We start from the raw sequence: 20,145 nt of genomic DNA, 5'->3' as shown, positions 1-20,145 counted from the left end.
TATTTGAGCAGGGTAGACAATTGAGCCCGGGCTGGGGCCACTCCCTACAGGTTTAGGAGCTGGCTCTCAGTAAACCCGTCCCTGACACACCCTACCAGCCCCCCTCCCCTTTCTCCAGGCCACAGGAACCCGTCCTACCACCAAATGCTCCCAGGCCTTATGCCTCCTTCATCTTGTACCATCAAAGTCGGCTCTCAGAGCGGAAACAGACTGCCACCTTCTCACAGCGCCCCTGGGATACAGATATTCCTGGTCACGATTGATCATGAATTCCCCACCCAGGGTAACCCCGCGGGGCGGCTGAGCCCCATTCACACACGAGCACAGACCCTCCGACACCAAGGTTCCGGCTGCCGGCTCCGTAATGTTTCAGCTCCTTCACGAACACCTGTTTTGGGAGAGCAGACATCGCTATTCCTAACAGGGATTTCAAACATCGGGGATCTGACTGCATGTGTGTGTCGGGGGCGGGGAGAGCTGTTCTGCAAACGGGGGCCTCAAAACCACAGTGCTGTTTATATGTGAGAAAAACACGGTTAGAGGGTTGGGCTGCAGTGGGTTCTACGTGTGGTGCCTTTGCGAAGCTCGGAGGTCTGCAAGAAGGTCTTTTTTTTTTTTTTAATTTTTTTAAATTCTTTTTTATTTATTCTTTGAAGGAGAGATAGAGAGAGAGAGAGACAGCATGAGCGGGAGAGGTGCAGAGAGAGAGGGAGACAGAATCTGAAGCAGGCTCCAGGCTCTGAGCCTTTAGCACAGAGCCCGACGCGGGCCTCGAACCCACGGACCGTGAGATCATGACCGGAGCCGAAGTCGGACGCTCAACCGAGGAGCCACCCGGGCGCCCCTGCAGGAACGTCTTAAGGAGCCTCACCAGAAACGCCCATTCTCTTTTGGTAACTGTATGGGCTGCGGCTGGCCAAGGTACCAGCAGGAACGGTTTCCCGTGAGACCCTGTTCCTGGCTTGCAGACGGCTGGCCGCCACCTCAGTGTGTGCGCGCACAGCCTCCCCGCTGTGTGTCCGCATCCCTGGTGTCTCCTCCTCTTATACGAGGAGACTCAGCCCATGGGGTCAGAGCCCCACTTTTGTGATTTCGTGTAACCTTAATTAGCTCCTTACAGGACCGTCTGCAAATACAGTCACAAGGGGGCTCGGGCCGTGGACGTGGGCAGAGGGGACACAATTCAGTCCAACACAGTAATTAAGCACGCCACTTTTCTGTCTTCACAGGACGTGTGAACCAAATTTGTTACACAGAGGGGACTTTGCCGGTGACAGGCGCATGAAGAGTCCTAGCAACACCGCCATCGCTCAACATTTCGCGGGACCTTTCCAGCTGCTCCCAGCGACATTTTATAAGCCATGGTCCCGAAGCTTGAACGACACACCCAAAGGGGAAGGATTCCAGTCCTTTTGTGTGTGGTGACACTGTCACTGGAGAAGCTGGGGCCCACACAGCAGCCCTGCCCGAGAACTTGGGTTCCCCATGTCCTTGCATCTGCCCACGCTGGTCCCTGTGCCTACAATGCAGATTCTCAAGGCAGGAGGTCAGAGGCACAGCCTGAGAATCTGCATGTTTAATGGGGTGCTGGCCCGCAGGTCGCATCTGGAGTGGTAAGGCCTTTTGTCCCTTTGTCGGTCACCAGCAGCAGCCATCAGCCACGGGAGTAAACCTGTAAAGGCTGCCTCTCACATAATCCTTGGGACATCCGAGTGAGGAAGATTTTGGGATCACGTGCACTTGACCGAGACCCGGCATCTGGAGACAGCAGGTAACTTGTCCAAGGTCACTGGCAGTGAGCGATATGGCCAGGATTTGAACCCAGGTCAGGTAACATGCTCATTGCCCTGCCACCTCCCTTTAAACACCAGGTGATGTGAGATTAACCTGGGTTTTTTTTTGGTTTAATCTCTCCCCTTCCTGCCTTCAGCAAGCCAGCTGGGATGAAAATCTATCACAGAAGGACAGAAAGGGGGACACGGGAACACATCAAGAATAGCAAAACAGAGTTAACAAAGACAGAGGTGACTTTTTCAGGTCTCCTATCACCGGCCGTGATTAATTTACAGCTTTTTACATGCTAATGTTTTCCTGCCTTCTGCCAGTAATAAATAACCAATATGCTTTAATACCTCGTTATTATTCATCCCTTTCAGATATTTGGATTTTGATTCTTCACTGCCGCTCAATCACATTGAATTTCTTTAACCAGGACAGCTCCATTAAGAGTCCCCTCCAAGGACATCCTGGCGGGGCGGTGACAATAATGGATAATGGGTGACAAGAGAGAGAGTGGGGAGCTGCCACACGAAATATTAGCAGCCGTGGGGAAAGAGGGGGAATCCGTCATGAAAAAGACCACCAAACTACATTTACGTAATGCTGGGGTTGTGACCCAGGCCAATAAAACCAGGAGACGAACAGTCACGGCTGATGCGCCATTCGTAACGTGCCTTCCTCTGCTGGTTCCTCCAGCGGGGACGTGGACCCGCTTCACCACCTTCCTGACGCGGAGGGCTCCCCTCGCGCACCGGCCTGGGCCGAGATGGCCCGCCAACCCAACCCGTGTACTGCAGGAAGCTACTTGGAGCTCTCTCCCTCTTCACCCCCTCAACGTGTTTGTCAAGCAACGAAGAAGGCCAAGCCTACGAGCCAAAGCTGGTTAGAAGGGCCATTTCCTTCTGCAACTTGTCCTTTCTCCCAGGACTCCAGAACTCTCTGGCTCGCCCTCCATTCCACACATGACAACTCCTGTTCTCTCGGGCCGGTTGAGGACTGGACAGCACGAACTCCATTCTGCGGCCGCTCCAAGAGCGTGGGCATCACACCCACGGTCTCAGGCACCTTGACCGTGAACGGTCACCCGGGCCTTCAGCGGCCACTGTTCTGCCTTCTCAGGCCTGTCCACGCCCTCCAGGGCAGGATCCCCGGGGATGTTTCCAGCACAAGGAACCCTTCCCCACGGGGCAGCGCTTCTTAACTTTCTCGAATCCATTTGGTGTCTGGGACCACCTCCAGGATGATGTTTTTTTGACACGCACGACATAACATACAGAGGATTACAAAGCGAAACCATTATGTGAAAATATCAAATATTTTAAAGATTATGATCTTCTAATATGTGTGCTTCCTTATTAACGCATCCAGTAAGATCTAGCACTGGGGTATAACACCTCCCTTGATTTTGAAACAGGGACATGCAAATAATACTTTGAGGTACCTATAATACCCGTGACGGGACACGAAAATATTTGCGATTTCTGTTGGTGACAACGTTAAAAATGCCGCCGATACCGCTGTGGCTTGTCTCCTGAACTCAGAATTAAAGGAAATGCTGACCTTTCATTAGAGTTGATGAAAATAAAGATGTAATTTCTTCCAGTTGCATTCATGGGCTCTCGAACTCCATCCACGGATCCCAGGGTGGGGGCCGCGCTGGGCTCCCAGTGAAGCAGGCTGCCCCGGGGGCACGCCCTCCTGTTTCCTTGTGAGCAGGTGCAGGACCCCCAAGGCAAGGGACCCCGTCTGTCTTATTTGCAACAGCAACATGAACACGAGGCCTGGCAAAGCGCCTGGAAGATCTGCGGCTGCAGGAGGGATTCCTGGTGGACGAGCGGCGTGGGGACAACCTTGCTCCGCGTCTGTGCGTGGCATTTTGGGATGGCTCCTCGAGAAAAGCGGGGAGCCCGGGGTGTTCACATGTGCCTCTGTGCGGATTCGCTCAGCCAACACCGTACAGATTTATTTATTCTCATTGAGCTCTACATATCATAAAACCTACCACTTCGAGGGTACGATTCAAGGCGTTTTGGTACATCCACAAGGTTGTGTAACCATACCATCCAGTTCCAGAATGCAGTCATCGCCCCTAGGCAGAAGCCCTGTCCCCGTCAGCTGTCCCTCCCCATCCCGCCCCTCCCCCCCGCAGCCCCTGCCAACCACTGCTCTGCTCTGTCCCCATGGAGTCCCACTTTGGACGCGTCATGTACGTGGAATCCTACGCTCTGTGGCCTTTTGTGTCTGGCTTCCGTCATTCAGCAGAATGTCTTGGAGGTACACCCACGCAGAAGCGTGCCCCAGGACTGGGTTCCTTTCGTGGCTGCGTGTAGTGCACTGTGTGGACAGACCACGTTTTGGGTGTCCATTCATCTGTTGATAGACGTCTGGATTGTTAACAGATGCTTATCTGGCACCAGCATGTGCCAAATCTAACTCAAGGCAAGCAGGGACCCTGCCCCCAACTGGGTCCGAACAGCAGGCCCCGAGGCCAGACCCTAGGGTTGGGATCCCTCAGTTTCCCCACCTGAGGTCATGGGGAGGCTTTAGAAAGTGAATGCACGTGAAAGACTTAGAATGTTGGAGAAGAGAGCCGAGAAATGACATCAACCACACCGTGCGATCGATGCCAGGAAAGGGGCCAGCAGGTGTGGACGCAACAGGGGTGCTCACAGAGTCAGGGCACTTGGACAACGCACTCGGGGAAGGCCTGTGTCAGTCTTCATTCGAGGCCCAGACGATGAGTCAGAACCAACTGAAGGAAGCAGCAGGGGGCAGGGATCCGGGCAGAGAGAACGGCAAACACAGGCAGACAGAGGAAAGAGGCCTGCAGGGGTCAGGACCATGCCGTCCAGGAGGAAGGGCACGTCGGCCAGGGCTGTGGATATCATCTCAAATTTTCTAGCAGCCATGTTAAAGAGAGCCGAAAGAAAGGGGTAAAAATAATTCCAATAACATATTGTATTTCACCTAACGTATCTGAAGTGTGAACATTTTGGCACGTGATCCATATAAAAATCGTGGATGGGACAGTCTGCGTTCTTTGTTTTTTTTTCATTCTAAGAACTGGAAACCCGAAGTGTTTTTACACGTATGGCACGCCCCCGGTGGGACGCCGTGTTCCAGTGCCCGATGGCCGTGCTGGGGAGTGGCCACCGTCCCGGGCACTGCAGAGAGGGCCTGTCGGGATGAACAGGGCACAAGTGTGTTGGGACCACGGGGTCAGGAGCACGACGTGACGTGGTCTGCGTCTTAGGCAGATTTAGGAGGCTGCTCTGTGAGGACAGACTCTGGGGAGACAAGGGGGGGCCGGGGACAACTCAGGGCAGGGGTGATGGTGACCCTGGACACCGGATGCTGAACGCGGATGGAAGGGCCTGCTGCCCATCTCACCTCCTAACTCCTGGAGTGAGTTAAAGACCCCCATTAAGGTACCAGATGGCATGTGCAACGCAAGCCCTGACTGTGGTCGCCGCCCCGAATGCCTCCTGGTCACAGGACCACGTCTGTTTCACTTACCCCGCGGCCCTAGTGCGGGGCCCGGAGCTCAGCAGGCAGGCGGCTGGCAGAGCCCTGGCTGGTCCCGGGCCCCACCGTCACTTGGAGGCCGTGCGCGTTGCAGCGGACTGCACAAGTCCCCCTGGGTGGTCTATTCTCCCGCCCAGTTAGTCATCACAGCCTGGCCTAATATTGACAACGGATCTCCGCCCGGGGGGCCTCTCATAACCTTAGCCTACTGTCGCGTCGGCTCAGTGAGGTGTTTTGGCCAAGAACCCAAAGTCAAAAAGGGCGTGGGAACAGATGCCTCCACCTACAATGGGCCCAGAAAGTGCTGGAAGCATCTCTTCCCCGATCCCCCGACTCGCGTCTTCCCCACCTGTGGTCACTGGGGGAAGGGACCACATCCAAGGACTGTGACGCGTTCCAGGCCAGGGCATTGGAGCCGCCTGCAGGTTACTATGGAGATGAGATGTCGGGTCCCCACGGGAGCTCCCAGGCGAAGGAGCTGAGGGGTAACAGGGCCCAGGGCCAGCTCCAGACGGGCTGCAGGAGACGCGAGAAGAGGAGAAGCACGTGGGTCAATTGCCGGGCGTGCATACGACCGAGGGTGGCATCGTGGGGCGTTCACAGTAACCCACAGCCAAACTCTGGAGAGTTACCTCTGTAGGAGCAGAGGCCCTCACTATATAGCACCAAGCCGGGCTGGCAGAGAGGTCAGCAGCTCCCCGAAGCTCGCAGCCCGCGGGAAGCCCCAGCACGCCTTTCCGGGGAAGCACGCCCGCCCGCGATTCTCAACCCGTCTGCAGCAACGGCACGCCTTAACGTGCCTGGCACTTGCCAGATCTCTCCGGGCAGGGAAGTCTGACCACAGAGAGGCAGGAGAAATCCCTTGAAAGAGACCAAGAACCTGGCCGCACTGAAATAGGGTCACCCTGGTCACCCCCCTCTTGGGATGCGGGGCTCAGTTTGGCAAGTGAGAGGAACCGCGTTCCCCTTCACCCTGGGTCGTCTGGATCCCCGGCCTCTGACTCCTAAGGCAGAATGCTCACTTGTCTTTGTTATTATTTTAAGAGCCTGGCTCTGCCGCTCGTTGGTTGAGAGAGCCGGGGAAGTGATGCAAACTCTACAAGCCTCAACTGCTTCGCCTGTAAAATGGGGAGGAGGGTGCTGTAGAAACTCTACAGGGTTGCCGCAGGGAGGGAGCAGGAGCTGAGTCCGGGGCCTGACATGCGGAAGCTCAATTAGTATTTCCAATGAACTGCACAGAACTCTGGCCCGGGAGACCAAAGTAACGATGGAGACATGCTGACTCTGTCCGTACACACTTGTGAGTGTGATCCCTGTGTTCACGGAGCTTACAGACGAGTGGGTGACATTGGCATGAAATAAATAAGCATACGAATACACCTATACTAAAACACTGTGATAAGAGATCTGAAGGCAGTGAACTGAGTTAGAGAGAGTAAAGACCGAGGTATCTGCCCAATGAACAAGTTCAGAATGACAGTAAAGAATGATAGGTTTCTAGGGTCAGAATTTCCCTCAAAGTGTGTTTAGCGCACACACACACACACAAAAAGGTGAGGAGTGGGGTGTGTGGTATGGTCGAAATTGGCTGCAAGCCTGGGATACCGCAGGACTTCTCAGAGCCTTAGCTTGCACATCTCCCCAAGGGAAGAGTGCAGGCAGCCTTTCCCAACCTGTTTGACCGTGGAACCCTTGGTTTATAGAGCAACTCCCAGGGCTGGTGTTCTCTGGCGCCCACTTTGAGGAGCACCATGTCAGCTAGACGTTCACCCACACTGAGAAGCATGAGGAACTCACGTCCACTCCAGGGATGGGTCTGTTCTGAACACAGGGAAGGCTATGCCTTCCCCGGGACAGCGCAGGTAGAAGGCACGTGGTCGATTCCTGCTCTCAGATAAGAACTCCCCCCTTCTGTTACGATGGACAAGCCTGATGGATGGGATCACTTCACATTCCATTACATCTGGCTGGTGGCTACCGATGAGGTGTGGGAAGGGCCCGGGCATTCCGGCAACCCAGTTCAACTCATCCTTTAGCGGGGGTGACCTCCGCTAGGGGTCGCCTCGTTTATTTTACCTCGATTCCCGTCAGGTGGAATTTGAGAAGCTGGCGTCTTCCGAGCCTCCTCCAAACAGCAGAAAGGGTGGTGCCCCACCTGATGAGGGAGCAGGTGCACCACAGAGGGTCTGGGCTTGGAGTCGGTCGGATAAACTCCACCGTGGCCAGCTGGGTGACGCATACAAGGCGTTTCCTCATCTATAAAGTGAAAATCGCGGGGCGCCTGGGTGGCTCAGTCACTTAAGCGTCTGACTCTTGGTTTTGGCTCCGGGCACGATCTCAGTTTGTGGGTTCGAGCCCCGCATCGGGCTGTGCTCTGATGGTGCGGAGCCTGCTTGGGATTTCCCTCTCCCTCTCTCTCTGCTTTTCCCCCGCTTGTGCTCTCTCTCTCAAAAATAAATAGACATTAAAAAATAAAAGTCAAAATCGCAACATCTCTTCAACATCTGTAGTGAATTAGTATTTGTAGCGTTGAACACGATGCCTTCCGCGTCAGAAGGAGCGTGTGCATAACTATACGGCCCCCCAGGAAATGATATGAATGCCCTCCCCCAAGAAGCTCTGACTCCAGCTCAGGAGACAGACCAGTAGATCAGAGCAACCAGGAAACAGTAAGACAATACAGGCTAATCTGCTAGGACTACACCCAGGACATCCCGTTTGTAGCTTCCGACTAATTTCCTACGATAACCTTGCGGATCAAATGATGGAATCGGATTGAGTGTTTTTCCTGACAAGCTGGTGAACAGCCTCACCTAAAGAGCGCCGACAACGGCTCATCTTTACAAACGCTTGCTGAATAAATAAATAAACCTTGGGCAAGGTCTCGAGTGGTACAAAACCAAAGAGCTCGTCTCTGGGTGCTGCTGTGCTCGACGCTTGCTGGCGGTGATGTGAGGGAAGATGCGAAGGAGAACCTTGTCAGGTCTGCGGGTCACATGAAGTTGGGAGACATAGTTAACATGATGAATGCACTCATCAATATTCAGGAAGACTTGACAGACAAGAACATAGGGCCCAAACCGCAAGATGGGATTCAACAGAAATAAACGTAAAGTGCTGGCTTTCGCCTTGAAAAAGTGTAGAAGGACAGGACAGGGGAAACTCGGCACAGCAGAGGCCTGTGCAAAAAAACGAAAACCAAAAACGCACCGTCTGTGTGCGCACCGTGGGCTTTCGATTGGCCAAATGCTGACAAGGACCCGATAACGTAACGTAGATACTTAAAATATAATGTAAGATGGTAGGAAGAAGGCAAATTCTAATGTTTGTTTGTTTTTGACAGAGAGAGACAGAGCAGGAGCGGGGGAGGGGCAGAGACAGAGAGGGAGACACAGAATCCGAAGCAGGCTCCAGACTCTGAGCTGTCAGCACAGAGCCCGACGCGGGGCTCGAACTCACGAACCGCGAGATCATGACCTGAGCCGAAGTCGGACGCTCAACCGACCGAGCCCCCCAGGCGCCCCGGCAAATTCTGTATGCGATGTGTTTTCTCTCTTCCTTCCTGCCCCCGACCCGTGGATGAGAAACTGCGAGGACTCTCGATAACTAGGAGACAGAGAGAAAACCCAAGTCCAAGTGGCCAATTCCATGCTTGGAAGTACCGGGCACAGGAGTGGCCCTACGGGTGACAGGTTAGAGCTCTGCCAGGACAGCAACAGCTCAGCAAATCCTACCCTGCCACCCATGACCGGGCGGCAAATCCCGGAAGGGTCTTTCTGCACGTGGGAGCCTGGTGGCCAGAGAGGTAGGGCAGCACTGGGGGTGAGGGATGGGGGCGGGGGTGCAGGCAAGATCCAGGACAACAGGAGACCTCCAAGCCAAGAAAAGAATTCCTGAAGCACCTTTCCTCACAACACGCCTGGGATCATTTCTCTCACAGGAAGGCTGCAGATAACGGACAGGTTACAGATAATACCCAATGTAGACACAGTCCCCTCCCTGGAAACACCGGACGTTTGCGGGACACCGACACCACAGAAGAGCAACGACCAAGTGCGACACACAAAACCTCCCCCGGGGAAACTGTTCACGGAACCACAGAAAGGGTCACCAGAACATGCATACTTAACGTCCTCGGAAAGATGCGAGGGGATACTGGCTCGACCGGTAGAGAATCGAAACATCACCGAACCCCAAAATCAGCAGGTGGCTCGAAGTTTCAGAATGGTCACAGTTTATGACCGAGTCAGCGAGCTGAAGAATGGACTGAGGAATTCTCCCAGAATCCAGAAGAAAAGGGCTGCACAGAATGAAAGAAATCAAGAGGAATGGAAGCTACTGCCAGGAGATCCAATATTTCTCTTACAAGTGAAGGAGAAAATGGAAAGAATGGAGACGCAGGGCAAAGTCTAGGACGTTCGAGGGGGAAAACATCTCCAGAATTGAAAAGGGACACAAGTCCCCAGCTAACAGGACACACGGACTACCAGGAAGATGAAGGAAAAGAAAAGACAGCATCTATTTACCTTGTGATCAACTTCAGAACACCAGGCTCACGCCGAAAAGTCCTAAAAGCTGGCAGACATATGGGGCGATATCTTTAAAGGTCCCAGAAAAAATGACTTTAAAACTAGAATTCTGTGTTCAGCTAATAATGACTCAAGCGTAAAAAAGGGAAAAGAAACACATGTCACACACGCAAGGACTCAAACTGTTTGCCATCCACGGACCTCCAATGAAACAATTACCGAGCAATGGTACCTGCCTGCTATGATCTGAATTGTGTCTGCAGAATTCATATGTTAATGTTCCAACCCCCTGTGCCTTAAAATGTATGTGCGTTTGAAGACACAGTCTTTAAAGAGGTGGTTAAGTTAAAATGAGGTCATTAGCATGGGATTCTAATAAGGCTGTAAAAAAGATACTCCGGGCAAAGAGTAACCAGAGAGAGTTGGGGGAGGGGGCTGTCCCACTATCAGACAAAATAAGCTGAGTAAAAACTGTTACAGAGACAAAGAAGGACATTATATATTAATAAAGGGGCCAATCAGTCAATTAGATCTAACAGTTACACACATGTATGCACCTAATAACAGAGCCCCAGATTACGTAAAGCAGAAGTCGATAGAATTAGAGGGAGAAACAGCTCTACAATAATAGCTAGAGACTTCAGTAACCTACTTCCAAAAATGAATAGAATAACGAGAGAGATCAATAGAAACAAGGATGAGCAGACCCTTACAGGAAAATACCAGAACAAAAAATACCGGATCAATTCTACAAAGGCAGGAGGCTAAAAAAAAAAAAAAAATCTTGAGAAATGGGAATCATGAGATGAGGTATTGAGAATAATCCGACGTATCATAAATTATAGCAGATATAAAAGGGTTTACAAGAAAATGGAATTCAAGGGGGAAAACATTAAAAGGGACCAAGAAGATTTTTGTGACTAAGAGGAACCATCAACCACCATGAATGTTTACATGCCTCCCAACACGGCTTTGAAGGGCATAAAGCAAACTCAGAGAAATACAAGAAAAAACTAGCAAAGACACTGTCACAGTAAGAGACTTCATAAAGCCCCTAAAAAATGACCAGTACGGATGGTTGCAGAGGATCAAAAATAATTAACATGTTTGCTCTAATGGATCTACAGAACTCTGTACCCAACACAGAGTGAAAACAAATTCTTTTTGAACGCACATGGGAATTCGACAAAAGTTTACCATGTATTAGCCACAAAGGCGATTTCAAACAAACGAAAAGCAAAAATAAACATATGGCCTATTGGCTGATGAAAATATAACAGTAAAAAAAAAATTGCAAAAGAAGACCATTTTCAACCTATACGCCCAAATACAAGACCAACTCGTATCTCTCCAAACATTAAAATATATTATAAAATCTTAGGCCGCAGAGGCACAGATACAGGTAATTAGATCAATGAACAAAAGTCTAACAAACAACTTTGTGCAGAGATCTAGGGCACGATTAGGGCGATTCAGTAAGTGTTGGGGTCATTTGCTAACAATTTGGAGAAAATTCTATTCCTCCCTTACCCTGTTGCAAAATTAATTTGCGGATAGATTAATGACTTAAAAATTAAATAATGAACTCTGAAAGTATCACAAGAAACAAAATATGCTTATGACCTTGGGATCGGGAAGGCCTCCCTACACAAGGCATAATATGCTAATGTCATCTGGGAAAAGATTGATGTGTCTGAGGACATCATAATTTAAAACTTCCGTATGATGGAAAACAGTGCAACAAAGTTAGAAATGTAAGCTATGGTCTAGGAAAACATCCATAATCTATGAAATAAAGATTAATGCACAGAGCATCAATAAGCAAAAGGCAAGGAATGAGGTGGAAGGAAAAGGAGCCTGCAAGTCACCAAACTTTATGTGATCAATAAACCCGAAGCAATAATTAGGCTCTGTAATAAACAAGAACACGCTTGAAACAAAGACATTTCGTTCTGCACCTGAGTTTCCTCCGCTATAAAACAAGAACAATAAAGGACCCTACCTCACAAGGTTGCTGTGGGATTCAACGAGCTGACACAAATATGTAAGCTTATGGAGAAGCACCTAGAACACAGTCAACTGTCTGGAAGCATTAGGTACTGTTATTGTCTTCAGCACGTTTCAGCAATCTGAGTGGCAAAAGCTTTCAGTCTCAATAATATAAGGTTTTGGCGACCGTGCAGGGGAAAAAATACTCTCACGATGTCTTGCTGAGAATATACATTGGTCCAGCCAATTCCGGGGTCGCCATTAACACACACGGTGTATGCACCCTACACCCGGCAATTCCACGCGGGCACCTAACCTACAGAGACATTTACCGCTCTGCACACGCAGACGAGAAGAGCAAAGGTTGGAAAGAATCCCAAACGCCCATCAAGCGGGGACCGATGACACGAAACACGGTGCTTTCGTACCGTGGGAGACCTTGCCGGTGTTGGTAAGAACAAAGTGACACTTATACTAACACGGAAAGATCTCCGAGACATATTTTTAAATGAAGAAAAAAGTTGCAGAACTTTCTGTGTAGTACGATGCCACCCAAGTGAAGCTCGTGTTTCCGTAGCTACAGGCACCGGCTCAGGAGGAGGTCTGAAAGGTGACGCACCAAGCTGACAGCTCTGGTTTCATCCGGGAAGCCTGCCAGGGTTGAGGATATGCCCCTACACAGAGACTTGATAGCTTTGTCTACGTTATTTGAAAAACGTCAAAGAACGTTCGCATGAATTTTCAGAAATCCAAATAAATAAAACATAAAACAAACCCAAAGACCAATGCAGTCTTTAGCTACTTCATCGGGGAGCGAGGGGGCGGGTCCAGGCTGTGAGGAGCAACAGTCCCCCTGTGTGGTGGGAGGCCCAGACAGCGGCTGTGGTTCTGTGACCAACCTGAGCACCCTACTCGAAGAGAGACATTCGTGACCAGGGTGCCCTATCCATGGGACGTCTCCCCATTTGCCCGGCACAACTCTGGTTTATGCCTGTTGTCCTGGTGTAATAAACAGTGTCCTTTCCCTTTGTTGACACTTTGTTGGTTTGATGTAAATTAGCTCCCGCCAAGAACAAAAACAAAAACCTCAGGCGTGCTTCTCCCCAAACAGGTGCGGGATCCGTCTACCAAACAAACACGGATAAAGGAATCGAGGAAGACCCACATGAGTGAAGAGGCATCTGGCGTTTGAGGACTAAAAGCCCCAACGTGGCAAAGACACAAATTCTTGCCAAACTGATCTATATATTTAATCCGATTCCGGTAAAAATCACAGCAGGATTTTTTTGTAGATACTGACAAGCTGACTCTAAAACGTACATGGAAAGGCAAAGAAACTAGAATGGTCGAAACCATTTGAAAACCTGAATTTGAAACTACCATAAAGCTAGAGTAGTCAACAGAATATGGCCTGAAGGAACAGACACAGATCAAAGCAACAGCATCCAGAGTCCAGAAACAAACCCACAGAAATATGGCGGCTTGATTTTTGACCAACGTTCAAAGCTACTCAATAAAGGACAGCCTTTTTCTTTTTTTAAAATTTTTATTTGCTTATTTTGAGAGAGAGAGAGAGAGAAAGAACAAGTGGGGGGAGGGGTAGAGAGAGAGGGAGAGAGAGAGAGAATCCCAAGCAGGCTCCGCACTGTCAGCGTAGAGCCCAACGCAGAGCTCGAACCCACAAACGGTGAGATCGCGACCTGAGTTGATATCAAGAGTCAGATGCTTAAGCAAGCGAGCCACCCCGGTGCCCCAGGACAATGTTTTTCAATAAACAGTAAGGAAATAAGTGGACGTCCCTACGCGCATGCACCTTGCACCTTGGGTAAACATTAAAATTGATCATACATGTAAGTATAAAACGTACAGCTATAAAACTTTTAGGAGGAAAACAGAAAACACCTGTGGCCGTGGGTCAGCGTTCTTAGACAAGGCACCAAAAGCACAGTCCATGAGAGGAAAAATGGACAAAACACGTCAGCAGGCACTTTGCCAGAAAGGATACACGGATGCTAAATAAACCCACGGGAAGATGTTCAGCACGGTCCGCCACGAGGGGAACGCAATCTCAGCTGCCACGGCATACCACGACACCGTGGCAATCCGCTGAGGTACACACCCGGAGAAATGACAACTCACGCTCCCACCAAAGCCTGCGTGTGCACGGACGTTCATGACCTCGTCGTGCACAGTCACCCAAACCTGGAAACAACCCAGATGTCCACCGACGGGAACCACCCGCACCACGGAACACTACTCAGCAATAAAAGGAGCCACTTGTTGACAGACACCCACAATAACGTGGATGGATGAATGTCAGAGGCACTGCTGTGCTCGACGGATGAAGCTAGTCTCCCAAGTTCCACTCGCAGGATACTCGAAAATACTCGAAAAAAAAAGTACGGCGTCAGAACACGTCGGCTGTTGCCAGGACTGGGGTGAGGGGAGGGTGTGCTGATTCGAGGGCGTGGTCTTGGGGTGACAGCTGTTCTGTACCTGGATTCTGGTGGTCGCCACCTGACTCTACGTATGCACCAAAATTCACAGAACTATGCTGTGAGTTCACAGAGTCGCTTTTTTGTACGTTAATTAAAACGAAAAAGTGTCCGATGTGGATCGTGAGTTACGCGGTCACCCTAACCATCCAGGGAGAAGACTGAGTCGGTGACTAATATGGAAATGCAGACAGGGTCGGTGAAGAGGGGTGAGTTCCTGAAGACGATGACCAACCTTGCTGAGGGCGCGCTCCGTGCCTGCTGTGGCCCTCGGCACCCAGCTGGTACCTCTCTTAAACGTTCCTAGTAGACACCGATGCCATCCCCACCTCACAGAAGAGGCATTGTTGTTCAAGAGAGGTTGGGGCTCGGGGGCCCCTGGGTGGCTCATCTGACTCTTGACTTCGGCTCAGGTCACCATCTCACGGTTTGTGGGATCGAGCCCCACGTTGGGCTCTGTGCTGCATGGGGCCTGCTTGGGGTTCTCTGTCTCTCCTCCCCGCTCCCCCCCACCCCCGCCCCTGCCCCTCTCCCCTGATGGTATGCACCCTCTCTCAAAATAAATAAACATTTCAAAAGAGAGACAGAGAGAGACAGGCTGGGGATTTGACCACCATCACAGAACTGTGGGTGGAGCCACATTCAAACCCAAGTCGACTGGCTCCAAAGCCCAGACACTAAGCCACCGAGCTGGGCGGTTTCTCTCAACTGCCGGGGCTGGAAAATGAGAAGCTAAACTGAGCTGTGACAATGCTCCACGTGACTAGATCACGAGGCGGGGGAGGGAGGGAGGCCGTCCTCCCGGTACTAACACTGTGTCACCACCTCCTCCTCGGCACGGGCTGCCTCTCACGCACGAGGAGCCGTTCGAGTGTGGGGCACCCTGCACCCCAAACGGGAGCCCTGCCTCACCTACACGTCCGGGCTGGAGTCAAGTTCCCTGTAGCGCTAAGAACCCATGGTTTCCTCCCCTTCATCGAGATGAAGTTCACACAACGTAAACTCAACCATTTTAAGCGCACCGTCTCTCGGCGTTTTATCACGTTCACGACACCGTGCAAGCATGGCCTTTACTAGTTCCCAACACACTCGGCAGTCGGGTCCCCCCCCCCCCCCCCAGGCAGCCGCTACTCTGCTTTCCATCCCGTGGAATTGCTTTTTCTGCATACGTCACGTCAGGGGAACCGTACGATGTCTTTTGTGTCCGGCTTCTTTCACGCGGCACGGCGGTTTCGAGGTTGTCCGCGTTGCGGCAGGCGTCAGCACGCCCTTCGTTCCTCTTCGTGCCGGAGGGACAGTCTGTCGTACGAGCCTCCTCCTCTGTTAATGGACACACGTGGGCTACTTCCACCAGCTGGACCGTGAGCGTCCCCGTACAAGCATTTGTTGGAACACCTGCTCTCGACTCCTTGGGCTGCACGGCGAGGAGTGGCATTGCTGGGTCATACGGCAACTCTACGTGTCACCTTTTGAGGAACCGCCTAAGTGTTTTCCACGGCAGCTGCCACCGTTTTCACATCCCCACCACGTTTTCGTTTTTAATCACAACACGCCATGGCGATTCAGAGGAGGGAGGCAGTGGCGTGGAGGGAAGCGGGCTCTTCCCGGGGCCTGAGTGAGACTGCGGGGTGGGTGGTCTGCCCGGGCAGGGGGGAGGCCAGGCAGGCAGTGGGGGGGGGGGGGGCCCGGGAGGGCAGGCCGGGCCTCTGTCTGCAAAACTAGCTCGGGTCGGGGGAGGTGGAGGTGTGGCCCGGGACGCGGTCCCTGTCACCCGTGCCCCTCGGCCTCCGAGCAGATGATGGGAGTCTGCGGTGAAAGGCGGAGACGGGCCAGAGGGCGGGGGGCCTTGTGATGCGGTCCTTCTCGAGGGGTCAGGACCCCGAGAGCTCTCATTCGTCTGCTTCCGACGACCACAAAAGAGATGTGCCAGGCGGGGAAGGTACGGAGCTAGATTTAGCACCCCATCAACCCGGGAAACGAGCCTCCTCTGACTTTAAAATGAACTCTCAGAAGCACACCCCCCCACCCCCCTCGGGTCAGAAAGGCTGATTCAAGAAAATGAGCTCAGCAGGGGTCCGCCAAGGTGCTCTGCGGTAGCAGGGAATGACCCTGGGGGTGCCTGCTGAGGGCTCAAAGCCAAACCAGTCTGCGGTGCACTCCCTGCTCCGCCCTGGGGCCCCACGGGCTGCACCCGCGTTAGAAACACGTCCTGAGCCCGGCAGCCGCGGTATTCACTGCACCATGGCTTCTGGCGCCCAGAGGGGAGCGTCTGGGTCCCTGCCTGGGGCTCCCGCAGATGTGGGGGCAGGGGGTCACGACAGACGACAGGGACGTCAGCAGGACCCCTGTGTCCGTCCCTTAGGGCGGCGGTGACCAAGTCCCGCAGACCAGGCGGCCTAGGAAGCAGAAGTTTATCTTCTCTCAGTCCTGGGGCTCAAAGTCCAAGATCAAGGGGTCGGTGGGGTCGGCTCCTTGGTGTGCAGACGACTGTCTTCTCCCTGTGTCTTCATGGGATCCTCCCTCTGTGCGTGTCTGTGTCCTGATCTTTTTTTAAATTTTATTAAAAATTGTTTTGGGGCGCCTGGGTGGCTCAGTTGGTTGGGCGTCCGACTTCGGCTCAGGTCACGATCTCACGGTCCGTGAGTTCGAGCCACACATCGGGCTCTGTGCTGACAGCTCAGAGCCTGGAGCCTGCTTCTGATTCTGTGTCTCCCTCTCTCTCTGCCCCTCCCCCGTTCATGCTCTGTCTCTCTCTGTCTCAAAAATAAAGAAACGTTACATTTTTTTTAATATTTATTTTTGAGAGAGAGAGAGCGCATGTGTGTGTGTGCACAAGCGGAGAGTGGGGGGGCAGAGAGAGAGGGAGAGAAAGAATCTGTCAGCACAGAGCCTGACGGGGGGGGGGGGGGGGCTCAAACTCACAAGCCATTAGATCATGACCTGAGGCGAAGTCAGAAGCTTAACCGACTGAACCCCCCGGGCGCCCCCTGATCTCTTCTTTTAAGGACACCAGCCAGACTGGATTAGGGCCCACCCTACCGACCTCATTTGACCGTAATTACCTCTTTCAAGGCCCGTCTCCAAACGCAGTCCATCCCAAGGTCCCGCCGATGAGGATTTCAACGCACGAGTTTTGGTGGGGGAGCGTAATTCAGCCCGCAACACCCCGGAGGGGCCTTCGGCACGGGAGAGGCTCCGAAGCCGGCCCCGTCCTCGCCTGGCTGGCAGCGCGTCCAGCCTCCGATCCCAGAGCCCGTCCAGGGAGGTCATTAAGTGTGCGAGAATCTGCTACCGCAGACAGTGGGATCGGGCAGCGGCTCACCGCGGGGCCCGTGCGGGAACCTCCAACCACCACCCGGCACCGTTAAGTCCAACCCGCGGCAGCTCGGCGCGTGGAGGCGCCTCGTCCAGCTGGCGGACGGGACAGCGGCTCCCGGAGGAACCCACTCTCAGAGGGCCCATCCTCCGCCGACTGACCTGAGGATGCGCTGGGCACGGCTCCGTGAAAAAGCAGAACGAAGGACGCAGAGAGAACGGGGTGGAGCGTCAGGCCGCTGAGGCCTGCGTCACCCGTGTGCGGCCGGGGCCACCCAGCTGCTGCTGTGGCAGCAGTCAGGGGCACGCAATTTACGTTAAATGCCCAGGAATCCACCTCTGCCCCTGGGGCTGTTTCCGATTCTTCAGGATGTTTTCTCCACTCCGGGCTGGGAACTTCCCAGGGCCGTGGCTGTTTCTTACTATCTTTGCGTCTCCCGGATACATATCGCTCACCCTGGGAGCTTCTGGAACACGATGCCCCGGGCCCTGCCCCAAACAAGGATGTAATTAGCTGTGGTGTGGCCCAGGAAGCGTGGCTTTCGGAAGTCGCTTCTAATGTGCAGGTTTGAGGACTGCTGTACCAGAGCTCCCGGCTTGAACAGGGACCCCAGTGGAGAAGGAAGAGGGAGCCGGGATGAGAAAGGAACCAGGGCCAGGAGAAGGGGCCCGTGTGGAGCCCCACGATGTACCGAGCGGGTCGTCCCGGTGCCTCGAGGTCTGTGGTGTGTCGCAATCAGCAGGGGCCGGTGTTGCAACAGCCCGGAGGGTCTGGGGTGGGGCCTGGGAGCCTGAATTTCTAACAAGAGCCCAAGGGATGACGGTGCTGCTGGTCTCAGGACCGAACTTAGAGAAGCAAGAGAAAAAGGCACCAGGAGAGAAGCTGTCAGCACAGAGAGAGAGAAAGATTACTTAAAATGCCCCAAGTCGGATTTGCAGTTTAAATGCCTACACATTTCTCTCCGTTCCCTCCTGGAGCGGCACCGATTGGACAGAAAAGGAACGGAACGCACGCACACGCGTGTGTGTGTTTGTGGGGACACAGAGAATGGAAAGGACCAGGGCAGGTGAGACATATCACCAAAATTTTAGAAGGTGGAAAGCAGACAACGCCATTTCTGGGAAGACTACATACACAGTCTAAGATACTTCCCCCATAACAGATCTGAAATGCCAGAAAAAGTCCTTTAAAACATCTATTAAAGGGGCGCCTGGGTGGCTCGGTCGGTTGAGCGTCCGACTTCGGCTCAGGTCATGATCTCGCAGTTCATGGGTTCGAGCCCCACGTCGGGCTCTGTGCTGACAGCTCGGAGCCTGGAGTCTGTTTCGGATTCTGTGTCTCCCCCTCTCTCTCTGCCCCTCCCCTGCTCGCACTCTGTCTGTGGCTCAAAAATAAATAAACATTAAAAAGACACTTATTAAAGTCCGTAAGTGACACAGCAGCACACTAAGGCAAGTCCGCAGGGGCTGAAAGCAAAACCAGAGTGGGAGCCTAGAGAAGGCGGGGAGCCAACCCGGGGCCTGGTTGCCGTGGAGAGTCAGACTGCAGCCTCTCACCTACAGCCCGGGACCCCTGAAGGGCTGGATTCCCGGAGATGCGATGGATTTAAAAAAAGAAACAAAAAACCCGATGGAGACAGCAAGGCAATTCACCTGTCTTAGCCTCTGTGGAGGAGGGGACCGTCCTTGCTGGGTATCTGTAGCCCCCCGTTTCATGCAGCTTGAGGATTTTTTTTTAAAGCTTATTTATTTGTTTGCAGAGAGAGAGAGAGAGGGAGAGAGAGAGAGAGAGGGAGGGAGAGAGAGAGGAGAGAATCCCAAAGAAACCAAAACAGAGAACAACAGCTCACAATTTAAAAACATAATAAAACAGGGGTGCCCGGGTGGCTCAGTCGGTTAAGCCTCTGACTCTTGATCCTGGCTCAGGTCAGGATCTCACGGTTTGGGGGTTTGAGCCCCACATCAGACTCTGTGCACTGACCACATGGAACCTGCTTGGGATTCTCTCTCTCTCCCTCTCTCTCTGCCCCTCCCCCGCTTGTTCTCTCTCTCTCTCAAATCAATCAACTTAAAAAAATTAAAGAATAACAACAAAAACACAACACAGCCCCATCACCAACAGCAGAACAATAACTGTAGAGACAGATCTGCAAGGAATCCAGATGTTAGAATCTGAACAAAGCACAATACAGATGTCTCATCTCCAATATGCTTAAAGAACCACATGTTTAATACGTTTAAGTAACCAAGATATAAAAGGGAAACAACAACTCAACCAGGCAGATGTCTGAAAGAACCGAACGATCATGAATGACGTTAACAACTCCGTGGAACCCCACGGCTCCAGGTGAAATGGTGTGGAGTCTGGGCCGCGCTCGGCCACACGCGGGCGAGGGGAGAGGACGCGCGGCTGTAACAAAGGGGGCCACGCGCAGATACCGATCAACTCGGACGGCGGAAAGCGTTCATGATCTGAATCTCTACTTTTGTCTGTGTTTGAAAGCATCCTTGGG

General features: G+C 52.6%; 1 protein-coding gene across 4 annotated transcripts in view; it reads right to left on the bottom strand.

The window, feature by feature from the left end:
- CARD11 (caspase recruitment domain family member 11) overlaps positions 1–20,145 on the bottom strand; it is a 145,797-nt gene that overhangs the window by 80,334 nt on the left and 45,318 nt on the right. The window contains exon 1 of one of the 4 annotated variants that reach the window (XM_019422512.2): positions 15,508–15,666. The exons of the other annotated variants lie outside the window; for them this stretch is intronic. The gene's annotated coding sequence lies outside the window, so the exon portion shown is untranslated. Of the gene's footprint in view, positions 1–15,507; positions 15,667–20,145 lie in introns of those variants that run through there. 4 annotated transcript variants of the gene reach the window in all.

Source organism: Panthera pardus, unplaced genomic scaffold, assembly GCF_024362965.1.
Source record: "Panthera pardus isolate Hobbes unplaced genomic scaffold, ASM2436296v1 HiC_scaffold_4, whole genome shotgun sequence".
NCBI classification, from domain to species: Eukaryota; Metazoa; Chordata; class Mammalia; order Carnivora; family Felidae; genus Panthera; species Panthera pardus.
The sequence above is the reverse complement of the archived record's forward strand: the minus strand, read 5'-3'. Positions and strand labels throughout refer to the sequence as shown.